Source organism: Phascolarctos cinereus, unplaced genomic scaffold (genome assembly GCF_003287225.1).
Source record: "Phascolarctos cinereus isolate Bilbo 61053 unplaced genomic scaffold, phaCin_HiC Scaffold_1;HRSCAF=81, whole genome shotgun sequence".
Taxonomy (NCBI): Eukaryota; Metazoa; Chordata; class Mammalia; order Diprotodontia; family Phascolarctidae; genus Phascolarctos; species Phascolarctos cinereus.
This window is the reverse complement of record NW_027555514.1, coordinates 283,317,923-283,326,092: the sequence shown is the minus strand read 5'-3', so window position 1 is coordinate 283,326,092 and position 8,170 is coordinate 283,317,923.

The window sequence follows — 8,170 nt, the reverse complement described above, 5'->3', positions numbered from 1 at the left end:
AAATGCTTGACTGATTGATTAGAGGAATTTTCCCCACCAGGTGTGTCCTATTCTGATGGCAGTACTACTCCAAAAATTATGCTGGATGCCATTCTAATTATGAGAGAGATTAAAAAAAAAAAAGAGGTCCCTGGCCTGAGGGGGGTTACATTCTACTGGGGCATAGTTCACAGTGACATGGGGCTTAGGGGACAACCTGTGGTATGCGATGGCCCCTGATTTCCAGGGGGAAGACCCTAAAGTCCAAGGCAGCCCATTGGCTTTCCTGGCATCTGGGGACATCAGGTACCTCCCTCAGGGGGCAGGAGAAGGGGGAGAGTCCTGGCGGCCTGATCAGGAGATGTGGCTTCAAATTCCCTCCTCTGGCTGCCTCTGGCCAACTCCCTTCTCTGCCCCAGTCCTCAGTTTCTCCACTGCATCACGTGGAAACATGGCCCACCCACAGGAGCATTGAATGGGGCACTCAGGGAGCCTGGGATTGAACCCTATGTCTGCCACTTCTTACCTCCTCTCCCAACCTCTGCCCAGCAGAGGTGCCTAGATTGGAGTCCAGGTGTAACAGAAGCCACTGTGGAGTTCATGGACCAGGGGGATGATGTGGTGGCTGGACTGGAGAGCCAGGGAGGCCGGTTTGGAGGAGAGGCGATGAGGACCTGAATATTATCAGGTTAAGTGACTCGGTTTCCTCCTCTGCCAAATGAGGGTGGACTAGATGACCTCTGAGTTCCCCTCTAGCCCAGAATCTATGTTCTGATAACCCCCCATCACTGAACTGGGTGGGCTCCTCCTGTCCATGAATCCTCTGCCTCCAAGGCTTGAACTTGGCCTCCTTGGCAAAAATCTGCCCTCTTCCTGACAGCCAGGCACCTCCTGGAGGACTTCAGAACCCTCTCTCTCTGCTCTCCTGGGGGGCTGTCAGCCTTTAGGGGATCCAGGGCTACAGACACCCCCCTGAGGAATCTGGGAAGCGAAGCTGTCTGAAATAGAGAGCCGATGCTCTCACTGCCCCTGACCTTCTGCGGGGAGAGTCAGCTGGAGAAAGAGGAGGTCACGGGAAGGTTTCTGGGTGCTGGGGGAGCCCCTTCAATCTTCCAGGGCAGCCTTGCTCTGGGCAGCGGCCTGTCCCTTCCTGTGTCCAGTCTCATCTCCGATGACCGGCCTGCTGAGGTCTCCCCCCCTCCACCGCAGATATCTATCCATTTTTCAGCTCTAATAGACTTCATGGTGGGATCATTTTTCCTGACACTCAGCTCCTTTTCAACACATTATTTCTCATGGCCCTCTCCCTGCCCCCTCCCTCTGGCCCTCGGAACAATCTGTCTCTAATGCTGTTTGTGCCCTTCCCTGGCTTATGACATGTGGCACATTTGGGCAGGGAGATAGCCGTTTAGCAGCTCAATCTTGTCTCATGAATCAGCCCCCGGGATCCCTCAGGCTCCTCGGAGCAGAGCTTAGAGCCAGAAGGGGCTCCAGGGATCTTGGAACCTGGCTGCCTCATTGAACAGGCAGGGACACTGAAGCCTGGAGAGGGCAAAGGACATGCCCAAAGTCTCCCCAGCTCACAAGGAAGCGACTCCAGAGCCAGAGGCTTGGCCACGTCAAGCAAGCAGACTCTCCAGGCAGAGTCTAATATAGTGTAGGAGGAAAATCACTGAAGTCCTAGGAGCTGAGTTCAAATCCTGACTCCCTTTCTACCTGTGTGCCTTGTAGGGTACATCTGATACCTAGTAAGTACTAAACACATTTGCTGATTAAATGTTTTAGCAGGTGCTGTTGGGGGCCAGCTTGGAGTCAGGAAGACTGGGGTTCAAGACCTGTCTCTGACATAGCCTGGTTGTGTGACCTTGGGCAAATGACTTAACCTCTCTGGGCCTTCTATTTCCTCCTCCATAAAACAAGAGGTTTGAACTAGGTGACTTCCCAGCTTCCTTCCTGCTCAAGATCTGGGCTCCTGTGACTGCGAGGAAGAGGGCTGGTTGGCTGGGGCTTTGCCCCAAGGGGAGGGATCTGACACCACTTTCAGGCCTTCAACAGCATAGAAACACCTGAGCTTAGCATGCACTTACAAGTTGGTAAATAAAAAGCTGCTACATCCAGCCGAGCTGCTCTGCTCTCACCCCATGGAGTGGCCTTGCTGGGTCCCAGGAACCTGAGAACCTGAGAACACCCAGCCCTTTGGCATCAGAGCAAAGAAGAGAGTCCAGGATGCCTGGCCTCTAGGCCGATGCTCTGGTCACTGACCCACTGCCTCCAATCCCTTTCCATCCCTGGGGAGCTGTTTCTTTTATGCCAAAAACCCCTCCGACACATTCCTTAACTCTACCATGCATCCAGATTCATCTTCTCATTCTCCCTTCTGATCTTCCCTGTCCTCTTGGTCTTTTCACTGATACCAGGTGGGTAAAACAAATGGCTTTTCACTTCTCTGAGAAGTCAGTTTCTTCATTTGGAAAATCAGGATTGCGTGGTCTGTCATTTTCTACCCAACTCTGATGGTCCCTGTTCTAAGGCCCCTCCCAGCTGTGATGTCCCAAGGCTCCTCCCACTTCTGCCATTCCCTGTTCTGAATCCCCTCCCAGCTCTGATATCCCCTGTTCTCAGGTTCCTCCCAGCTCTGACATCCCCTGTTCTCAGGTTCCTCCCAGCTCTGACATCCCCTGTTCTAAGGCCCCTCCCAGCTCTGACATCTCCTGTTCTAAGGCCCCTCCCAGCTCTGACATCTCCTGTTCTAAGGCCCTCCCAGCTCTGACATTTCCTGTTCTAAGGCCCCTCCCAGCTCTGACATCTCCTGTTCTAAGGCCCTCCCAGCTCTGACCATCCCCTGTTTTAAGGCCTCTCCCAGTTCTACAATTGGCGGGTGCAGCCTGAGGTCACGGTTGACCCTCTAATTGCCCTGAGTATTAGATGGGCTGATGCCACCGAGCCTCCCAGAGGCTCTGCTGACTCTTCTTTGGGGGCACCCTCGTGGTCTGGCAGCCTTTCTCACTGGCAGCTGGGTCACTCCCTAGTTTTCTTGGGGTGAGATGTTAACACTTTCCCACTTGAAGTCATTAAGCCTCTAATTGTGCTGGGAATTTCTCTCTCTAATTACCCTTTGATCAGAGAGGACACACAGTCCTTTGGCAACTGGTGACATTCCCAGAATGAAAGCTGCCAGCCCCAATCATTTCAGACCCGAAGGGCGCACAGAAGCCCTTTTCCCACCTGCCTCCACGTCCGAGGCAGCCACCCTCCTTCTCGTCCTCATTGTCCATCCTTGCAATCATCTCTGGGAGCACACGGAGGGCAGCATGGGAGGATGATTGCCTGAAAGATAGGGTGAAGGAGGAAAGGCTCCATTTGGACAAAAAACATTCACAGCAGCAAAGGAATTGGAAACGAAAGCAGCGCCCCTCAAGTGTGGAATGGCGGAACCAGCTGAGGATATTGTGTGAGGGGATATTATTGAACCAGAAGAAAGCGTGACCGTGGAGTTCAGAAAAATACAGTACAGCTTGGATGAGCCCATGCGGGGGAATTAGCAGATCCAGAAGAATTATACGGAGACTCTTGGCAAAGAAAAAGAGCCACGGTCTGAGCAATGGATCCGAACAGATGCCAAAGACTGATGATGGAGCTAGCTGCCCACCTTCCAGTTATTATTATTATTATTAGTAGTAGTAGTAGTATTAGTATTAGTATTAGTATTATTACTACTATTGGTGAGGCAATTTGGGGTTCAGTGACTTGCTCAGGGTCACACAGCTTGCAAGTGTCAAGTGTCTGAGACCAGATTTTAACTCAGGTCCTCCTGACTCCAGGGCCGATGCTTTATCCACTGTGCCACCCAGCTGCCCCTCACCTTTCTGCAGACAGGTGGTGGACTGAGGTGCAGAAGGATACATCCATCCCAGAGTTTGACCGATATATTGGGGAGTTTTTCTTGCCTGCACCACTTTGTTACCAAAGAAAGGGCACCTCCAATGTCCTCAACACATCCCCCACCTCCAATCAGCTTAATGATGAAGATGAGGATGCGGAGGAAGAAGATGCTGCTGCTGACAGCCAGCGTGCTAAGATTTACAAAGTGCTTTACATATGTTTTCTCATTTTGCCACAACGTGTCCTGCTCTCTACCCCCAAGGCCACCACCCTAGACCAGATCTGCCCCATCACCTCTCACCTAGATTATTACAACAGCCCCCAAACTGATCTTCCTGCCTCAGGCTGGCCCCCTCCACAAGCCTCCTCCACACAAAGTGATTTTTAATAATTAGTTAACTTATTTATATTTTTCAACATTCACTTCCATAAGATTTCAAGTTTTAAATTTTCTCCCCCTCCCCCCAAGACAGCATGCAGTCTGATATAGGCTCTACTTATACATTCATGTTAAGCATATTTTCCCATTAGTCATGATGTAAAGGACAATTAGAACAGAGCTGCTATGAATATTTTTGTGCATGTGGGTCCTTTTTCTGTTTTTATGATCTCTTTGGGATACAGCCCTAGACATGGTGTTGCTGGGTCAGAGGGCATGCACAATTTTATAGCCCTTTGGGCACAGTTCCAAATTGCTCTTCAGAATGGTTGGATCAGTTCACAACTCCACCAACAATGCATCAGTGTTCCAATTTTCCCACATCTTCTCCAGCATTTATCATTGTCCTACTTTGTCACAAAGTGATTTTTCTAATGGTGAAGTTTGACCAAGTCACTCCCCTACTCAACAAATTCCTACAGCTCCCTGTGGCCCCAAGATCAAATAAAACCTGCTCTGTTTGACATTAAAGCCCTTCAGAAGTTGGCTCTAACCTGCCTCCCCAGGATTTACTACCATCTAGTAAGCCTGGCCTTCCCGCATCATTTTCCCTGTTTGCGTAATTTGTCTCCCATGCCAAAAATGAACTTCCTCCTCACTTCTGCCTTTTAAAATCCCACTTACCAGGGCAGCTAGGTGGCACACCGGTCCTGGAGTCAGGAGGACCTGAGTTCAAATCCAGCCTCAGACACTTGACACTTTCTAGCTGTGTGACCCTGGGCAAGTCACTTAACCCCATTACCTAGCCAAAAACAAAATAAAATCCCACTTACCTGCAAAGCTCAACTCAAGACCTCTGCCTACATGAGGCCTTTCCTGAGCACTCAGGCTGCCAGCCTCTCCCCTGCACCATCACCCAAGTTCCTTCGTGGTCACTTTGTGCTATATGGTTTGTATATATAATGTGAAAGTGGTCTCTCCCTCTAGAACGTGAGCCGCTTGAGGGTAGGAGTTATTTCACAAAGCCTTAGAGTTGGACGGTGACCTCACAGGCCATGGAGCCTAACTTATCTGATGACCAATCATTCAGCCTGGGTACAGGGCATTCGGGGCTTTGTATCTCTGGTGGTAGTGATAATGCATGTGGTGACACTGAATAATCCTTGCTGATTGATGGAATATGGAAGTCTGGGGTTAAGCCCAGGGCTCCTTAACTCCAAGGCCAGGTCAGCCTGCCTCTCTGGGCACGTAGTAAATGCTTCGCGTGATCCTGGGGTTCAGAGGAACGCTGTGAAGTAGAGATAACCCGGTGGATGACATTGTCTTCCTCCTGTGCCCAAATGCTCCCTTGCCCATTGGGATGGCCCAAGAGCTTGGTTGGGAGGAGCCAGCCAGTTTCACTGAAAATGCAGGGGCAGCTTGGGGAATCCGTCTATCTCTACGACCTCCCTCCAAGAAGGGCTCCAGGCGATGGGGAGGCCATCTGGCCAGTCACCTGCAGTCCCAGCAATAGGACAGTAACATTGGACAGCCGTGACTGAACGCCATCCCCTTTCCTGAATTGTGCTCATTCAGCACTTCACCTACATCCCAGGAGTAAGGACTCAAGCCCGGACAGCCCCAAGACTGACCTTGTGATGAAGAGGACCTGCAACCTGGGAGCCGGGCAGAAGCCAGGTGGCATCCATTTCCACTAGTAGAATGCCCTGAAGCGGTGAGCCTGGGAGTCTCAAAATCTGTCTATCTGGGAAGTCACTCCCAAGTGTTTGTTATTTCTGCCAGAGGCTGTCTCTGTCTCTGACAGAAGGGAGCCTGAGCCCTGCCGGCTGAATTCCAGAGCCTCTTTATAACAAGTCTTCAAGGGGATCGGATTTTAAGAACATCTCTTGAACTCCTACTGCACTCATGGCCCCTCTCCTTCCCAAAGCCCCTCCAAATGAGCCTCTGCTGGATGAAGGATGAAGAGTAGCTGAAAATCAGCGATCAGAAGTTAATCAGCTAATTTGTATTTTACAGGCAGCGATAATGAGCAAAGGGAACTTCTGGGACTAATAATAATAACTTAGTGATAGGGAACGTTAGGGTTTATCAAGCCTTTCCTTTCCACAGCCCCACGGTAGAGAGAAAAGAAGCCAGAGGCCCTCGGCTCAGATACGGCACAAGCTCGATGTGCCTGGTTCCTCATTTGTAAAGAAAAAGTCCCAGCTCTGAGCTTGAGCCACACTCCCACATAGCAGTCTGACATCCCCTGTTCTAAGGCCCCCTCCAGCCCTGACATCCCCTGTTCTAAGGCCCCCTCCCAGCCCTGACATCCCCTGTTCTAAGGCCCCCTCCAGCCCTGACATCCCCTGTTCTGAGGCCCCTCCAGCTCTACCATTCCCTGTTCTGAGGCCCCTCCAGCTTTACCATTCCCTGTTCTGAGGCCCCTCCAGCTCTACCATTCCCTGTTCTGAGGCCCTTCCCAGGTCTGACATCCCCTGTTCTAAGGCCCCTTCCCAGTCCTGACATCTTCTGTTCTGAGACCCCTCCCAGCTCTGATATTCTCTGTTCTAAAGCTCCTCCCAGCTCTGACATTCTCTGTTCTAAGGCCCCTCCTAGCTCTGTCTTTCTTTGTTCTAAGTACTCTCTTCAAATAAAAACAGCTCTGAGATTTCACCTCACATTTAGCCAATTGACAAAGATAGTGGAAGATGGAAATAGTTAATGTTAGAAGAGTTTTGGAAAAAATAGGCAGACTGATGCATTATTGGTGAGACTGTATAACCACTTTGGAAAGCAATTTGGAATTATCCAAATAAAGTGACTCAGCCATCCAAACCCTTTGGCACAGAGATTACAGTGTTAGGCCCCAAGGAGATCCATAACAAAAAGAATTCCTCCAATACTTTGTATTTATATTATATTTATATATATATGAATTGTATTTATAGTAGAACCTTTTTTGGTGGCGAGGAACTGGAGAAACAGTAGATGCCTACCTACTGAGGAATGACATGAGTATAATGGGAATCTTACTACACTGTAACTTATGATGAGTGTGGTGAACATGGAGAAGCCTGGGAAGATTTATATGAACTGATGCAGAATGAAGTTCGCAGAGCCAAAGAAATGGTATGCAATGACACCAACAATGGACATGGAAAGGATGGAATAATAACAAATGAGTGTTGAGAAATTATGAGGAACAACTTGGCCCCAAAGGAATATAGGACAGCATAGCTCCCCACCCTTTGCAAAGACGTGCGGTGTGAGGTATGGGAAAATCCATTTATATACTCATATATGTATGTATGTGTGTGTGTGTGTGCACATAGGCGTGTATGCACACAAATTTATAGTTACATATACATATACTACACATACTATATATTAGATGTAACATAATATATATGTGTGTATGTATAGATATAGAATATAATATATACACATATGTATGCCAACATATAGACCACTTTTATTTTTCTCTTCCTCTTTTTATCTTGAAACAAAAACCTCTTTGTTCTATGGAATAGCTCTTTACAGGAGAGGGTGGGATGCAGGGGGAAGTTCAGGTGACATAAAACCAAAATATATTAATACAAGTTTATTATAAAAAATAAAGCACCTCGGGGGCAGCTAGGTGGTGCAGTGCATAGAGCTCCCGCCTTGGAGTCAGGAGGACCTGAGTTCAAATCTGACCTCAGACACTTGACACTTAACTAGCTGTGTGACCCTGGGCAAGTCACTTAACCCCAATTGCCTCACCAAAAAAAAAAATTAAAAAAAATAAAGCACCTCCATCATCTGTCCTGTGCTATGTTCTTGGGCCAATTTCTAGCTCTATGTGCACCGTTTTAAAGGCCCTCCCTGCTCACTTGGTCTAGGCCAAGTCGGCCAATTCTTTGGTCAGGAAAACATCCCACCGTTCTTCTGAGTTTATGGATTCAAACA